Consider the following 18693-nt stretch of genomic DNA (forward strand, 5'->3'; position numbering starts at 1 on the left):
ATAAATAATAATTATTATATAATATGGCACCTATGGAAATCATATTAGTCCTCTTTCCAGGGTTTATTGCTATTGCTGTTTGTTATTTTGTTGTTGTTGCTGCTGCTGTTTTTTTGTTTTATGTTTTGTGTTTTTTGTTTTTTGTTTTCTATTTAGTGAATTTCCTAGAGTACTTCTGGAAAGTTTGTGTTCTTTATTGCATACAGTCACTCATGTCTCTGCTCAATTATCTTAGTCGCCAGTGATTGGACAGAGATTTATTTAAATGCCTTGAACTAGTAATTCTCCACCTTTTGCTGATGTGGGGCAACCCTCAATTCCCTGGCAAGCAGTTAACAATTCTGCTTAATCTTCATTTCCTGTTTGTGCAGAGCATCAAGGTCACTCTTACATGAGTGATTAGGGCCTTCTCAGGTATTTTCTGAGCATACACACAGCCATATATTTGTCTCCTACCCTTCAGAATCCCAGAAAAATTTCAGAGCTCTTTAAAGCTTCCTGTAAACATCTCATTCCCGATATTTTCCTTTTAAGTTTTTTGTCATCCTCTATTTTGCTCCAGCTAGTATTATTTCCTCAGGGAACTATAGTGTTAAACAATTGCCATTGATTTTTTAAATTATTTTAAAAACAATTTTTGTGGATACAGACAGTCTAGGGATAGGGTTTTCCTCACTGACAAAGCTCTGGAGTAAGGTCAAAATAAAGATAAGCTTTTCCAGGGATTTTCCAGACAGCTCATAGTCACAGCTCTCTGGTGATGGGTCTTTGGGGAGTTCCAAACCCATTCTGTCTTCTCCAGTGGTTACTAGCCTGCTGAATTTTCCAGTTGCTGTATTTCTGAAGTTGCAAGTTTTCAAAGCTACCATCAAGCAGGAGAGTGGATTATCAGACTACAGCAAATAAAAATGCCACAGTGCTCTCTGTTCCTATAAAGATTAACTGTTTTTCTTGAATAAATGCTTCTTAGATTGTTGCAGGTGTTTGGTTAATTTCCAGAGTTCTGAAAAGTAAATTTCTTTCCCAGTGTTCTCATTGCTTTTATGGGGGAACAGATTAGTGTTCTCCTTAATACCTATGGAAGACCCTGTGCAGATATTTGGGGTACTTTCTCTGCACAACTATCTCTTATCCATTACCCCCTAGCTACCTTCATCAGAAGTCCACCAGGCTCTGCTTCAGTTCCCTCTCCCTGAACCATGACCTGGAAACTTTCTCAAGATAGCAAGCTTAGAAAATTATAGAACTCTTCTACCTTGTTTCCCATTTCTCAGAGACCACTGCTTTTCATTGGCTAGTGCCTTGTGTCCTGAAAAATCACCATATTTTATGTTTTCTTTTATTTTTTGGTTGTTTCAAGTAGGAGGTTAAATTTAGTTCCCATTACTCTGTTTTAGGCAGAAGTATAAATCCCCTCCATGACACACTTTTAAGTTTAATATGCATTATTAATATTTTCCCCATCACTTCTTTAATTCTAAACTTTTGACAAAACAGTAAATCTAGCACTGATCTGTAACATTTGCCAATTTATATTTTATATATACTCCCACTATGGCCAATTTCAAGTTAACAACATATGTAATATTTCTACAACATATATGATACACTAGATATAAATAACTTCAGGAGCATAGATTCTCCTGTAAATGAAATAAAATAAATAGGAAATTACTTTGTTTTCAGTATTACTTTGTTTCTAATCTAATTGTTTAATTGTAAGTTGAAATAATTTAATTTTTGATAACTGTATTTAAAAACAGCTTACAACATTTCTGAAAATTTTACAATCTGTTCTTGTGAGATAGTATGAGCCATCTGCATGCAGTACACTACTGCTTCTATCTCTGGAGATTAGAATCACTGTGGAAACATCACTATAAGCCGGTATGCAAGGAGAAGAATCCATCCACCTAGGGACATGTGTGCATGCTGCCTGCTAACCAAGAGCATTAAGCTACCCTAACACATATAAAAAACAAGCATTTCATGCACTTTTTTCTCTCCAGAGGAAAAATATTATTCTTAGAATTCCACCATTAAAAATTCATTACTACAGATCTTGAAGTCTTTTCAATTTCTAAGAATCCTCTATTAAAATGGCAAGGTATTCCCTGTGAGCAGTGATACTTTAAGACTTTTAGTCGGCTAATACCTTTATGGATGGTACATAGCTAAGTAAGAAAAAGGCCTTGTGTCTTTGGTTCCTAGGCTCTGTGCTTGGCAGAGGCAGTGGAAATAGATGTAGGAGGGAAATTAAAAAGGGAAAGTAGCAATACTCCAATTTAAAAGTACCTTTTTAATTGACTTGCAGAAAGTCAGTCCCAATATATCCATATATAGGACTGAGTTTTTACATACTAAGAAAATAGCTGGTGCCTCCTTTTATCTTGGCCTGACTACCCACTAGCAGTGAAGGTCACATGAGCTGCTAACCATTTTGTCTTGCTCATCTAATGTTGGAGGAAAAATTCTAATGTTGGAGGAAAATTGAAAGAAGAAAAAGATAAGAAGGCCATCTATAAACCTCAGAAGTTTAAAATACCTTTACAACAGTAGCCATGCCAAAATATTAAAAAGCTAGAAATGTTCGGCAGTTTATGTAAGTAAAGAAAAGGAAGGCCATAATGAGAAACAAAAGAAAAATGAAGAAGCATAATTTTCTAAAGACAATGGGGTTTGTGAGGAAATTGTCACTTTTGACGAGTTCAAGATAATATTTTTTCTCAAGATTTAAAAATGGAATTAGAAATGGGTGATATTTGGCAGCCCATTCGTAAATATGTAGAATGCATACAACCTTTGAAGAAGGGAGTGCTAAGGGCTGACCTTTGAGGAAGGAGAGTGCCATGAGTCAGACCAAGGCCCTCTAACCACAATCAGCAATTCCTGTACAAAGCTGTTAGACCCACACACCAGGCAGGCAGTGCAAATTCCGAGTCAGCTACGCTGAGTTCCCAGGGGCAGAACACTGCGGACCCCTTGACCCTATAAAATCTTTGTATCGTTCTCTCTTGTGCCCCGTACTCACGTAGTAAAGTTTTCTTCCTACTTCCTAACCCCAAACCCTAGGCAACCTCTCAATGCCTACTATACGTGGAGTCTATTAATAGTGATTAGATTGCAAAACTCTGGAAGGAAACGAGCAGAATTGACTTGTCCCCATCTACACAGCTGTTGGAATGTGAATACTTTCTTCAGATTTCTGAATTTTTCCAAGGCAAGAAGAAATCTAAAGTGGGGAAGGTATCTGTCACTGAAAAGGATTGTAAGCATGGTCCAACCTGGTAAAGGGCCCAAGGAAAGAATCATCTCTGGAGCTTAAAAGGAACATGGTGGCAGAATGGCAAGAGATGCAAGACAGGGTAATTGTAACCTGAGGCAGTGGGAGAGACAGAACACTGAAAAGAAGCCAAAGTTTGCAGCCAAGAAGGATACATTTCATACCAGTATTTAATCCATAGAGCAAGGTAGATGCGATAGGTATCTAGGAGAATAGATAACATGAGAGAAGGAGGATTGAATTGAGTCAGGAGATGAAAAACTTGTTGAGCAGAGCTATTATATGTGTTAGTATGCTCCTGTATTCACATGGGGGCTCAGCACATATCGAAGAACTAGATTAAATGCTTAAAGAAATTAAATTAAACTCACAGCGATATTTTATAGGGCCCATAGAGAGCATCCTGACTTCCAGGTGATTTTTCATCCAGATTTCTGAAGTACTGAGATTAAGTTATGAATGATAGAATCATAAGTAATCATTAACAGGCAATAGAGAGACCCTGGGAATAGTCTTAATTTTTGGAAGGGACACAGGAGAAGAAAACCTCTTATAACAACACACTCCTCAGAGTTTCTATTAGAGGAAAGATCTTGGGCTGGTTTCCCTTAAGATGGAAATCACAATGATCACGATTCATTAAGATGGCTTTGAGCAGTATGACTTATTTCTGGGAAACAGCACTCAAGAGGCTACAGTCACAGACCTCAAAAAATCAGAGCAACTCCATTTCTGAGTTAAGATGTGCTACCTTTGGAGTACAGGTTTACAATCCAAACTTGGATTGCCCCCGCCCTAGTGTCAAAGGGAATTGAGATTCTATCTGGATTATCTAGTTTATTTTATCTATAAAACAGCCTAAACTGATAACTGAATCTCAAACGTCATGTCTTTTAGTCTGAATCATCCTGTTTTCCTGTCTTCATAGTATAAACAAATAGCTAACTGATAAATGTGTCCTCATTTGGTGTTGTATGTAACCCAATAGTCTCTAAGTACCATAATTGTTGGTAATACTTTGCAAACTTTTATTGTGTTAATAAATAGTTGATGTTAGGGCTGATATCGATAACAATCACCTTGTTATCCCCCTCATTTTTCAGAAAAGGAAATGAAGACAAAGAAGCGGTAATGTGGCCGGGCACGGTGACTCACGCCTGTAATCCCAGCACTTTGGGAGGCCGAGGTGGGCAGATCACGAGGTCAGGAGATCGAGACCATCCTGGCTAACACAGTGAAACCCCGTCTCTACTAAAAATACAAAAAATATTAGCCGGGCATGCTGTTGGGCGCCTGTAGTTCCAGCTCCTGAGTAGCTGAGGCGGGAGGCTGAGGCAGGAGAATGGGTGAACCCGGGAGGCGGTGCTTGCAGTGAGCTGATATCTTGATTGCGCCACCGCACTCCAGTTAGTAACAGAGCTGAGACTACAATATACATCTCCTTATTCCCAGTACACTATTTTTAAACTGCACCAATTTACAAATAGAAGTACATATCATTACTTTCACAAATGTTCCCTGATAAGTTTTTCTCTTTCATTTTGAAGCGGTTCTACTGTAACGTTTTAAGTCTTAATGTTGTATGTGGGGGCAGGCAGGTATGTGCTGAATTACCACTTTGCAGGCAACATGACCTTGTAGAAAAGTAAAACTCTCTGAGTAACAATAAGGTTGACCTGGTTTTAGAGTACCCGATACGCAAAATGAGAAATTTATAAGATAATCACACTGAAGGTCACTGCAGTATAAGGGAGTACTCAGCAGAACTTCTTGAGTGCATTTAAACATTTAAGATCATTATTTGGCAGAACTCTCTGGGGCCGATAAACAAAGTTAAAACGTTAAAAGTTGCTGCCAAATGAAAGCCAAAAAAGCAAATTCAGCATCTTTGAAAAACAATAGAAGTCATGAAGAAATAGAATCTATTTGACAGGAACTCAGTTTCTCCTGGAAATATCAGGACCCTAGTAATCAGCCTAGTAAATAGCCTTCTCAGTCACACAGATAGCAGCACTATAACTCTTCCAGTCTTAAAGCTTAAACTTGGATATTATTTTAAGGTTCCTCCTATGCCTCATTCTCTAGAGTTTATTCATTAACAAGGCTTGTTTTATCTTCCTTTGAAATAACTCTAAAATTCTCCTCTTCTCCATTCAGACTACCACCATTCTAGATAGAATCTATTAACTTATGACACAGTCCCCTTCTCTCCTCTAGTTCACCATTGACATAGCCATAGGAGTCACCTTATAACATACAGCTTTCTTGATCACTTCTTAAGAACCTAGAGTGTCTCTTCAATGCCTATAAGATCAAGTCATAGCTTCTCAACCAGATGTTCAACATCCTCCAACGAGTAGGTCCAGCTTACCTACTCCTACATTCTTCCCTCTCTTTCTAAATATTGCCCTATCCAAGACAGTACCAATTCTCACCCTTGACTTCCATCCCCACCCCACATATGATGAAAGTTTTCTCCCAGCTCCTACATCTGTCTATCTATGTCTTACCCAGCCTTTAAAAATCAGCTTAACTTCTACCTCTTCCATATAACTTTCCTATCCACCACCCAATAACTTCAGCTAACATTGATATTTACAATTTCATTTAGTGCTAGCAATGCTCTAGACACTGATATCCTGCATGTGTTTTTATAATTGGAAAAAAATAGCAGGTAAAATTTGGAACTCATTTAACAAAGTTCTGCCCTGAAACAGAAGGATGGTCAAATGTTTACAAGCATGCCTTGGAGATATTGAGGGTTCAGTTCCAGACCATCGCAATAAAGTGAATGTTGCAAGTCAAACATTTTCATCTCCCAATGCATATAAAATTTATGTTTACACTATACTATAGCCTATTAAGTATGCAATAACATTGTTTAAAAAATATACAAACATTAATTTTAAAATACTGTATGCTAAAAAATGTTAATGATTATCTGAGTTTTCAGTGAGTCATAATCTCATTGTGGCTGGTGGTTTGTCCTGCCACAATGTTGATGACTGCTGACTGATCAGGTTGACTGGTAAGGGTGGTGGTTGCTGAAGGTTGAAGGGCCTGTGGCAATTTCTTAAAATAAGCCAACAATTAAGTTTGCCACATCGATTGACTCTTCCTTTCATAAAAGATTTCTCTGTAGCATGCAACGCTGTTTGATAACATTTTACCTGCAGTAAAACTTCTTTCAGTTTTGGAATCAATCCTCTCAAACCCTGCCACTGTTTTATCAACTAAGTTTATGTAATATGCTAAATCTTTTGTTGTCATTTCAACAATGTTTCACAGCCTCTTCACCAGGAATATATTCCATCTCAAGAAACTGCTTTCTTTGCTCATCCATAAGAAGCAACTCTTCATACATGAAAGTTTTATGAGATTGCAGCAATTCAGTCACATCTTCAGGCTCCAATTCGAATTCTAGTTCTCTTGTACTTTTACCACATCTGCAGGCCATCATTTGAAGGGTTCTTCAATCTTTTTTTCTCACAAGATGGAAATATCATCTATTGGAACATCTTAAATATACTTCATTCATGACACATTATTCATTTATTACAGAATCAGAGAATCTTAAGAATGTATGAGAGGGGAAGGGACTTTGGATCATAAATCATACATTTTACATGAAGAAACCAAGGTTCACCTCTGTTCCCTGGGATTTCTTTTATTTTATCTAGATTTGGGGATACATGTGCTTGTTTGTTACATGGGTTTATTGTGTACTGGTGGGGAATGGGCTTCTAGTGTACCCATTATCCAAATAGTGAACCCTACCTGATAGGTAATTTTTCAGCCCTCATCCCCCTTCTATCATCCCCATTTCTGAAGTTCCCGGTATCTATTATTTCCATCTTTATGTTCATGTGTACCCATTGTTTGGTTCCCACTTATAAATGAGAACATGTGGTATTGGTTTTCTGTTTCTGAGTTAGTTCACTTAGGATAATGGCCTCCAGCTCCCTCCATGTTGCTGCAAAGGACATGATTTCTTTCTTCTTGTGGCTACATACTATTCCACATTTTTTTTTATCCAGTCAAATGTTGATTGTTTCCTGGGATTCCTGATATGTTTTCATTCCCCTTAGAAAGCCACTGCTGTTAAATTAATGAAATAATTTAGGAAGAAGTTCAGCAGTATGTATTGAGAGCTTTAAAAATGCTCCCAGGTTTTGGTCCAGTAATTTGACTTCTAGGAAGCTATACTGAGCAAATAACCTGGAGATATGTGAAGATCTTTATGTACAGAAATATCTATCTCAGCTTCATTTACAACAATATAGATCAATGGAAGAAACCTTAAATATTCCCAAGCTGGAGACTAGTTAAATACATTGTAATGTACTTGACATGACCGAATGAAATATTATGTAGCCATTTTAGTAGGGTATTTTAACACAGGATGGTAGAAAGCACATTATCTCAATCTCACCTGTCAGAGCTACTTCCCCACAAGAGAAATTGGTGGTGGGAAGGGCAGTATATGCAAAGAGTGTTATTACAGATACTTATATATGAAAAATTCCTATACAATATTAAGTAAAGAAAACTGGGTACAAAAATGTGTAGAGTTAATTTTAAAATGCATGGGGAAGAAGACAGGAAAGATTTATTTTAAGTCATATAGTTTGATTTTATGTATTCATGATTTGCTGATTTAAGTAATTTTTTGCAATTTTTATTTTGAAATAATTTCAGAGACATAGAAAAGTTACAAAAATAGTAAAAAGAACTCCCATGTACCTTTCACCCAGATTCCCTAACTGTTATCATTTAAAAACAATTTTGAAGGCCAGGTGCGGTGGCTCACGCCTGTAATCCCAGCACTTTGAGAGGCCAAGTAGGACAGATCACAAGGTCAGGAGTTTGAGACCAGCCTTGCCAACATGGTGAAACCTCATCTCCACTAAAAATACAAAACTTAGCCAGGCATAGTGGTGCATGCCTGTAGTCCCAACTACTCGGGAGGTTGAGGCAGAAGAATCACTTGAACCTGGGAGATGAAGATTGCAGTGAGCCGAGATTGAACCACTGCACTCCTGCCTGGGCAATAGAGTGAGATTCTGTCTCAAAAAAAAAAATCATTCATTCATTCATTCATTAATAAAATAAAACAATGTTGTAAAGTAGCCCCTTTGTCCCATTTAAGGGAGTTTGGCCAATAAGCTCCTGTGTGAACATTGTCACATTAGATTCCAAAGTCAAGGGGCAATGGAAATGGGACAGGCTAATTTCTGATGGCCTGTGGGATCTGGGATTAAAGCCAATCCAAGACTAGTTATCAAATGCAAGAATTTTAAAGAGCTACACTGCTTATTATTTGCTGTTTTAGTGTCATTTCATTCTGCTTTTACCTTGACTACTTCAAGGAACATCATGCAAAGTGATGAGTGTTGAGCAACAGATTTAAAATCCCCCATGCAGCTGAGTGACTTAAGGGAAACAAATATATAACTTTTTACTTACGTCTTCACCTCAGTGAAAATAAAATATATTGATTTAGTCCAGATGTCAGTGGTTATACAAACCTCCTCTGGACATTGGAGAGAAGGAGAAGAAAAAACTTACAAAAATAAAAGCACACGTGTTTATAGCCATGAAAATACATTATGCAAATGAAAGCACTGATATTTTAACATAGATACTGCATTTTTAACCTTAAAATTGAAAGAGTCCCCTGTAAAATTGAAAGAGTCATTTTAGAGGCAGAAGAGAAATTTGGGTCATTTGGCACTATCCAATAAAACTTTCCACAATGATGAAAATGTTATATGTCTATACTTTCCAATACAGTAACCATGAGCCACATGTAGCTATTGAGTGCTTAAAATGTGGCTGATGCAACTGAGGAATTGAATTTATTTCATTTTAATTTATTTAAATTTAAATAGTCGCATGTAGCTAGTGGCTACTGTACTAGACAGTGTACTAGACTTCCATCCTAAGTAGAAATTTCTTTTCCAGTTCCCCTGATCTCTTTGCATTCTCCCTCATGATCATATTAATTCCTAATTGCTCCAGTTACTACTTACAATATGATACTTAATCCTGGCTGCATGTTATATTCACCTGGGGAGCTATTTTAAAATGTCATTGTGGAGAGGAGGGGTGACTTAAGCATTGATATTTGTAAAAGGGTATTTAATATGTAGCCAGGGTTGAGAACCTTTCATCAATATGCGATGATTCCCAGTTTTATATTACTAGCTCTCAATAATAAGCTTCAGATGCTGACTGGATCACTCCTCCTGATGTCCCCTGCCCCAAAGAAAACCTCAAATACCAACATATCCAAATGTGACATGATTATGTCCCATTGCCCTCACTCAAATCCTTTGAATTGTAATTACTTCACTTAATTCTGCCATTTTACCATTTGTTTTCTATATGTCACATTTTTTTTTGTTCTTCAATTCCTTCATTAATACCTTCTTTTGTATTTGAGTTTTGTAGTATATCATATTAACTCACTTCTCATTTCCTATTTGAGATATTTCTTAGTTATTTTCTTAGTGGCTACCATGGAGATTAAAATTAACATCTTAAATATATAGCAAACTGGCTTGAATTAATAACATAGCTTAAATAATATAAATAACTCTGTTCCTATGCAGCTCTCTTTTCCTTTATGTTGTTATTGTCACAACTTTTTTATATCATGTGTGTCCACCAACATAGATTCATAATTTTGGTTTCATGCATTTGTCTTTTAAATCATATAGAAAAAAACAGGGCTTACAAACCAAAAGTACAATAACACTGGCTTTTAAATTTAGCTATGTAGTTACATTTATTAGCATTCTTTATTTCTTCATATGGCTTCAAATTGCAATCCAATCTCAAGGACTCCCTTTAGCATCTATTGTTGGACAGATCAGTAAACAACAAACTTCCTCAGCTTTTGTCTAAGAATGTCTTACTTTTGCCTTCATTTTAGAAGAATCATTTTGCAGGATATAGAACTCTTGATTGAAGATTTTTTATTTCTTTTAACGTTTATCATCTACTGAATTTGGATCTCTGTGTGTGGCTTCTGAAGAGAAACTGGGTGTTAATTTTGTTGAGCATCCCTTGTATGTGACGAGTCATTTCCCTCACTGATTTCAAGATTCTCTGTCTTTGGCTTTTGACAGTTTGATTGTAGTGTGTATCAGTGGGAATTTCTTTCAGTTTTTCCTTATTAGAGGTCTTTGAATTTCTCAGATGTGTAGAGTCACAAAGTGCAATGACTTTTCCACCAACCTAATAACTCAGCCTCAGAATAATTGAGACTCATTCCTTGAGGTGAAGGAGGGGCTTCTTGCCCAGCCCATGACTGCATGGGGATGTGGTTAACCTTAAAACAAAAGCAGGGCTCTGCCAACAGAGCATTCTCCCATCTCTATCCCCACTATTCTTTCATGTAATAATTCAATACGTGTTTATTGGGAATTTACTATGTGCCAGGTACTGGGAATAAAATAGTGAACATGACTGATGAGGTTCTGGCTATTAGGGAGTTTATATTTGGGTTGGGAGAGCCAAATGTTAAAATAGTAAACAAACAAAAATATATTTAATTCAAATAATTATAAGTTCTTGAACTTACCTTGAAAAAAATGTAGACAGAAATTCAGCTAGGATAGTGAGATGCAGAATGACATGTGTGGGGCTTGAAAGAGTGGTCTTGAAAGGCTTCACTGAATATCTACTATTGTTGGCACTCTCATAGATTTTGTGGAGCATACAAAAGAATCTGCCTTCATTGAAGTAGTTCAGGATATTTGTTCTGAAGCTACACAACAGGAGAGAAACTGTGCAGCTTTATGGAAGAGAACTAAAATGTAAGGACCCCTAAGTGATCACATGCTTGACAGGTTTAAAGAACAGATAGAAGGCAAGTGTGCTCTTAAATACCATTGTGTTTTATATACCTACATCTGAGCACATGCTGTATCTACAACCTAGAATGACCATTCCTAGCTCATTGCTGTCTAGGAAACTCTTACCAACCCTTCAAGACATAGCTCAAATATTATTTCCTCTGTGATGCCTTCCCTTATCTCCAACAGTTGAAGTTGAACACTTCCTTCTTTGTATCCCTACTATCGATTTGAATCCCTATCACCCTGCACTATGTTTAACTTATTTACACTTTTGTCTCCCCCTCTGGACTTGGAGTTGCTTGACGGCAAGGGCAATGTCATTTATATATGCATATTTGTGTTCCCTACTACCAAGTGCTCTGGGCATGACAAATACTAGATGTACAGCAAGTACTTACTGAACTGAAACAATGAATATCTACTATTGCTGGCACTCTCATAGATTTTGTGGAGCATACAAAAGAATTTGCCTTCATTGAAGTAGTCAGGAATATAGACTCTGGTGCCAGAAGCTTGACTCCAATCCCATTCCCACCACTTACTAGCTGCGTGACCTTAAAAAATTACTTGACCTCTCTGTGCTTCAGGTTCCTTATCTGTAAGGTGGGAGATAATAGTGGTAACTGTCTGAAAGTGAGTATTAATTTAAATAATGTATACAAAACATGTAGCATACATGGTATCTGGCACAGAATAAGTGTTGAGTATTACCTTATTTATAAATTAAGGAAATAATTAGATTGACAAGATTTATACACATGAAAAACAAAATACTACAATATATTACTACACAGAACGGTTTAAAGTGCCTCCTGAACCAAGATGTTGAGTACTGTGACCTCAACAAAGCATTGCTGAATGAATGAATGATTGAATGAATGAACTAAAAAAAAAAAAGCCACAGTATAATCTGTGCTGGTCTGACCATTTCTAGGGCACTGTGTTCACTTGTAAATATTACACTTTAAGAGCAACAAAGTACTTTTTAACTAGAAGCAGACCAGTAGGATACTGCAAAATCTGGAAAGTAATAACAGTGATTGAAGAAACTGAGAATAGTTAGGTAGAGGAATACATTACTGCTGACATTAACATTTGAAAGTTGTCATGTGTAATAAAGAGGAGCTTTGCTTGATGCTGCTCTAGAGAGCAGAACTTGGGCCAGGGCATAAAAGTTATAGGCAGGTGATTTCAGCTGAACATAGGAGAGTATTTGCTGAAAGTCAGTGTTCACCATGCAGGTGAGGAAGTGGTGAGTTTTCCATCTGTGGAGGTGCTGATTAACCGAACAATCACCTAACAAGGATATTGTCAAGGGGACTTTTTCACTGGGCTGGGGGTTATTCTAGATGGACTTTGGAGTTCTTCACAGGAGGTTCAAGATCTGGACCTTTCAGGGAAAGAATGGTGTCATTACATTAAAATTAGTTCTCAAAGTGATAATCTCCAAGAAGACAAAATGCTCTCATAATCAACATCCTCATAACTTTCCCATGACCAGCACACTCCTGTGCTTTTATACATGACATTTCCACTATAGTCACTTTTTGGATTGCTCATTCAAGGTCCCTGTTCAAGTATTATTTTTTTTCCTAAGAGAAGTATAGTTTTAAGCCAGTCAGCCATTATCATCAGCTTCTATTATATTCCCTGGTATATATTAAGAATTATTTATTCAATGTGTTACCAGTCATTCACACCTTAGATTGTACAAATTTATCAGATTAAATTTACTTGCCTTAGAAAGGCCCTGAAGAGACAGACAACTGGACAGATAAGTTTGGAAAATTGTGAGAGGTCATAAGGGTTTTACCATTTAAGCTGCAGTCTTCATGACACACGGTGCAAGCTGTGCACAGATACCACGACACTGTGAAGGTACTGATGTTTTCTTAGTTAGGTAGAAAGCCAGCCTTTCCTCCTCACAGATGAAGTCTTATGCTGGGCAGCAGTCTGGGCTGGGGTTTGCCGAAGCCATTTTGTGCCCTGGCCTTTTGCCAAGTCCATCGATTTAGCTCTTTGAATCGCATCATTTAAGTCCACAAATGACACAGATTCTATTAGACAAACTCTTCCGGCCAACAGCAAATAAAAGAGAGAACATGATAAGCCCTCTGAGGCAGCCTGTTAGACCATTCTTAATCTTTCATGGTTGGAGAACTACATTGTGAGTGGGGTTCACTGGCAGAATGACATGAAATACCGGCAGGTTTTCTTTCTTTAGTTAAGAATATACCTCGAGGCTTAGCTTTGGTTAATGGCAGATGAGTGCATCTGCCAAGTATAAAGGTAAACAGTAATGGGAAAAAAACTTCCAAATAATACATTCTTCTTTTTTCTTTTTTATTATACTTTAAGTTCTGGGGTACATGTGCATAACGTGCAGGTTTGTTACATATATATACATGTGCCATGTTGGTGTGCTGCACCCATTAACTCGTCATTTACATTAGGTATATCTCCTAATGCTATCCCTCCCCTGTACCTCCTCCCCACAATAGGACCCGGTGTGTGATGTTCCCCTTCCTGTGTCCAGGTGATCTCATTGTTCAATTCCCACCTAAGAGTGAGAACATGCGCTGTTTGGTTTTCTCTTCTTGTGATAGTTTGCTGAGAATGATGGTTTCCAGCTGCATCCATGTCCCTACAAAGGACACAGACTCATCCTTTTTTATGGCTGCATAGTATTCCATGGTGTATATGTGCCACATTTTCTTAATCCAGTCTGTCACTGATGAATATTTGGGTTGATTCCAAGTCTTTGCTACTGTGAATAGTGCCACAATAAACATACGTGTGCATGTTTCTTTATAGCAGCATGATTTATAATCCTTTGGGTATATTCCCAGTAATGGGATGGCTGGGTCAAATGGTATTTCTAGTTCTAGATCCTTGAGGAATGGCCACACTGTCTTCCACAATGGTTGAACTAGTTTACAGTCCCACCAACAGTGTAAAAGCGTTCCTATTTCTCCATATCCTCTCCAGCACCTGTTGTTTCCTGATTTTTTAATGACCACCATTCTAACTGCTGTGAGATGATATCTCATTGTGGTTTTGATTTGCATTTCTCTGATGGCCAGTGAGCATTTTTTACATGTCTGTTGGCTGCATAAATGTCTTCTTTTGAGAAGTGTCTGTTCATATCCTTTGCCCACTTTTTGATGGGGTTGTTTTTTTCTTGTAAATTTGTTTGGGTTCTTTGTAGGTTATGGATATTACCCTTTGTCAGATGAGTAGATTGCAAAAATTTTCTCCCATTCTGTAGGTTGCCTGTTCACTCTGATGGTAGTTTCTTTTGCTGTGCAGAAGCTCTTTAGTTTAATTAGATCCCATCTGTCAATTTTGGCTTTTGTTACCATTGCTTTTGGTGTTTTAGACATGAAGTCCTTGCCCATGCCTATGTCCTGAATGGTATTGCCTAGGATTTCTTCAAGGGTTTTTATGGTTTTAGGTCTAACATTTAAGTCTCTAATCCATCTTGAATTAATTTTTGTATAAGATGTAAGGAAGGGATCCAGTTTCAGCTTTTTACTTATGGCTAGCCAGTTTCTCCACCACCATTTATGAAATAGGGAATCCTTTCCCCATTTCTTGCTTTTGTCAGGTTTCTCAAAGATCAGATGGTTGTACATCTGTGCTATTATTTCTGAGGGCTCTGTTCTGTCCCATTGGTCTATATCTCTGTTTTGGTACCAGTACCATGCTGTTTTGGTTACTGTAGCCTGGTAGTATAGTTTGAAGTCAGGTAGCGTGATGCCTCCAGCTTTGTTCTTTTGGCTTAGGACTGCCTTGTCAATGCAGGCTCTGTTTTGGTTCCATGTGAACTCTAAAGTAGTTTTTTCCAATTCTGTGAAGAAAGTCATTGGTAGCTTAGTGGGGATGGCATTGAATCTATAAATTACCTTGGGCAGTATGGCCATTTTCACGATATTGATTCTTCCTATCCATGACCATGGAATATTCTTCCATTTGTTAATGTCCTCTTTTATTTCATCGAGCAGTGGTTTGTAGTTTTCCTTGAAGAGGTCCTTCACATCCCTTGTAAGTTGGATTCCTAGGTATTTTATTGTCTTCGAAGCAATAGTGAATGGGAGTTCACTCATGATTTGGCTCTCTGATTGTCTATTATTGTTGTATAAGAATGCTAGTGACTTTTGCAAATTGATTTTGTATCCTGAGACTTTGCTGAAGTTGCTTATGAGTTTAAGGAGATTTTGGGCTGAGATGATGGAGTTTTCTAAATATACAATCATGTCATCTGCAAACAGGGACAATTTGACTTCCCTTTTCCTAATTAAATGCCCTTTATTTCTTTCTCATGCCTGATTGCCCTGGCCAGAACTTCCAACACTATGTTGAATAGGAGTGGTGAGAGAGGGCATCCCTGTGTTGTGCCAGTTTTCAAGGGGAATGTTTCCAGTTTTTGCCCATTCAATATGATATTGGCTGTGGGTTTGTCATAAATAGCTCTTATTATTTTGAGATATGTTCCATCAATAGCGAATTTATTGAGAGTTTTTACCATGAAGGGCTGTTGAATTTTGTTAAAGGCCTTTTCTGCATCTATTGAGATACTCATGTGGTTTTTTTGTCTTTGGTTCTGTTTATATTCTGGGTTACGTTTATTGATTTGCGTGTGTTGAACCAGCCTTGTATCCCAGGGATGAAGCCAACTTGATCATGGTGGATAAGATTTTTGATGTGCTGCTGGATTCGGTTTGCTAGTATTTTATTGAGGATTTTTGCAATGATGTTCATCGGGGATATTGGTCTAAAATTCTCTTTTTTGTTGTTGTTGTGTGTCTGCCAGGCTTTGGTATCAGGATGATGTTAGCCTCAGAAAATGAGTTAGGGAGGATTCCCTCTTTTTCTATTGATTGGAATAATTTCAGAAGGAATGCTACCCGCTCCTCCTTGTACCTCTGGTAGAATTCGGCTGTGAATCCGTCTGGTCCTGGACTTTTTTTGGTTGGTAGGCTATTAATTATTGCCTCAATTTCAGAGCCTGTTATTGGTCTATTCAGGGATTCAACTTCTTCCTGGTGTAGTCTTGGGAGAGTGCATGTGTTCAGGAATTTATCCATTTCTTCTAGGTTTCCTAGTTTATTTGGTTGAGGTGTTGACAGTATTCTCTGATGGTAGTTTGTATTTCTGTGGGGTCGGTGGTGATATCCCCTTTATCATTTTTTATTGCGTCTATTTGATTCCTCTCTCTTTTTTTCTTTATTAGTCTTGCTAGGGGTCTATCAATTTTGTTGATCTTTTCAAAAAACCACCTCCTGGATTCATTGATTTTTGAAGATTTTTTTATGTCTCTATCTCCTCCAGTTCTGCTCTGATCTTAGTTATTTCTTGCCTTCTGCTAGCTTTTGAATGTGTTTGCTCTTGCCTCTCTAGTTCTTTTAATTGTGATGTTAGAGTGTCCATTTTAGATCTTTCCTACTTTCTCTTATGGGCATTTAGTGCTATAAATTTCCCTCTACACACTGCTTAAATGTGTCCCAGAGATTCTGGTACGTTGTATCTCTGTTCTCATTGGTTTCAAAGAACATCTTGATTTCTGCCTTCATTTCGTTATGTACCCGGTAGTCATTCAGGAGCAGGTTGTTCAGTTTCCATGTAGTTGAGTGGTTTTGATTGAGTTTCTTAATCCTGAGTTCTAGTTTGATTGCACTGTGGTCTGAGAGACAGTTTGTTATAATTTCTGTTCTTTTACATTTGCTGAGGAGTGCTTTACTTCCAACTGTGTGGTCAATTTTGGAATAAGTGTGATGTGGTGTTGAGAAGAATGTATATTATGTTGATTTGGGATGGAGAATTCTGTACATGTCTATTAGGTCTGCTTGATGCGGAGTTGAGTTCAATTCCTGGATATCCTTGTTAACTTTCTGTCTCGTTGATCTGTCTAATGTTGACAGTGGGGTGTTAAAATCTCCCATTATTATTGTGTGGGAGTCTAAGTCCCTTTGTAAGTCTCTAAGGACTTGCTTTATGAATCTAGGTGCTCCTGTATTGTATGCATATATATTTAGGATAGTTAGCTCTTCTTGTTGAATTGATCCCTTTACCATTATGTAATGGCCTTCTTTGTCTCTTTTGATCTTTGTTGGTTGAAAGTCTGTTTTATCAGAGACTAGGATTGCAACCTTTGCCTTTTTTTGTTTTCCATTTGCTTGGTAGATCTTCCTCCATCCCTTTACTTTGAGCCTATGTGTGCTGCTGCGCACGAAATGGGTCTCCTGGATACAGGAAATTGATGTGTCTTGACTCTTTTTCCAATTTGCCACCCTGTGTCTTTTAACTGAAGCATTTAGCCCATTTACATTTAGGGTTAATATTGTTATGTGTGAACTTGATCTTGTTATTATGATGTTAGCTGGTTATTTTGCTAATTAGTTGACGTAGTTTCTTCCTAGCATTGATTGTCTTTACATTTTGGCATGTTTTTCCAATGGCTGGTACCGGTTGCTCCTTTCCATATTTAGTGTTTCCTCCAGGAGCTTTTGTAGGGCAGGCCTGGTGGTGACAAAATCTCTCAGCATTTGCTTGTCTGTAAAGGATTTTATTTCTCCTTCACTTATGAAGCTTAGTTTGGCTGGATATGAAATTCTGGGTTGAAAATTCTTTTCTTTAAGAATGTTGAATATTGGCCCCCACTCTCTTCTGGCTTGGAGAGTTTCTGTTGAGAGATCTGCTGTTAGTCTTATGGGCTTCCCTTTGTGGGTAACCCGACCTTTCTCTCTGGCTGCCCTTAACATTTTACCTTCATTTCAACTTTGGTGAATCTGACAATTATGTGTCTTGGAGTTGCTCTTCTCAAGGAGTATCTTTGTGGCATTCTCTGTATTTCCTGAATTTGAATGTTGGCCTGCCTTGCTAAGTTGGGGAAGTTCTCCTGGATAATATCCTGCAGAGTGTTTTCCAACTTGGTTCCATTCTCCCCATCACTTTCAGGTACACCTATCAGACGTACATTTGGTCTTTTCACATAGCCCCATATTTCTTGGAGGTTTTGTTCATTTCTTTTTGCTCTTTTTTCTCTAAACTTCTCTTCTCGCTTCATTTCATTCATTTGATCTTCAATCACTGATACCCATTCTTCCAGTTGATCGAGTCAGTTACTGAAGTTTGTGCATTTGTCATAGTTCTCATGTCATGGTTTTCATCTCTCTCAGGTCGTTTATGGACTTCTCTGCCTTGGTTATTCTAGTCAGCCATTTGTCAATCTTTTTTCAAGGTTTTTAGTTTCTTTGCACTGGGTTCGTAATTCCTCCTTTAGCTCAGAGAAGTTTGATTGTCTGACGTCTTCTTCTCTCAACTCATCAAAGTCATTCTCTGTCCAGCTTTGTTCCATTGCTGATGAGGAGCTGTGTTCCTTTGGAGGGGGAGAGGTGTTCTCACTTTTAGAATTTCCAGCTTTTCTGTACTGCTTTTTCCCCATCTTTGTGGTTTTATCTACCTTTGGTCTTTGATGATGGTGACGTACAGATGGGGTTTTGGTGTGGATGCCCTTTCTGTTTGTTATTTTTCCTTCTAACAGTC

Source organism: Trachypithecus francoisi, unplaced genomic scaffold, assembly GCF_009764315.1.
Source record: "Trachypithecus francoisi isolate TF-2019V2 unplaced genomic scaffold, Tfra_2.0 Lachesis_group6, whole genome shotgun sequence".
NCBI classification, from domain to species: Eukaryota; Metazoa; Chordata; class Mammalia; order Primates; family Cercopithecidae; genus Trachypithecus; species Trachypithecus francoisi.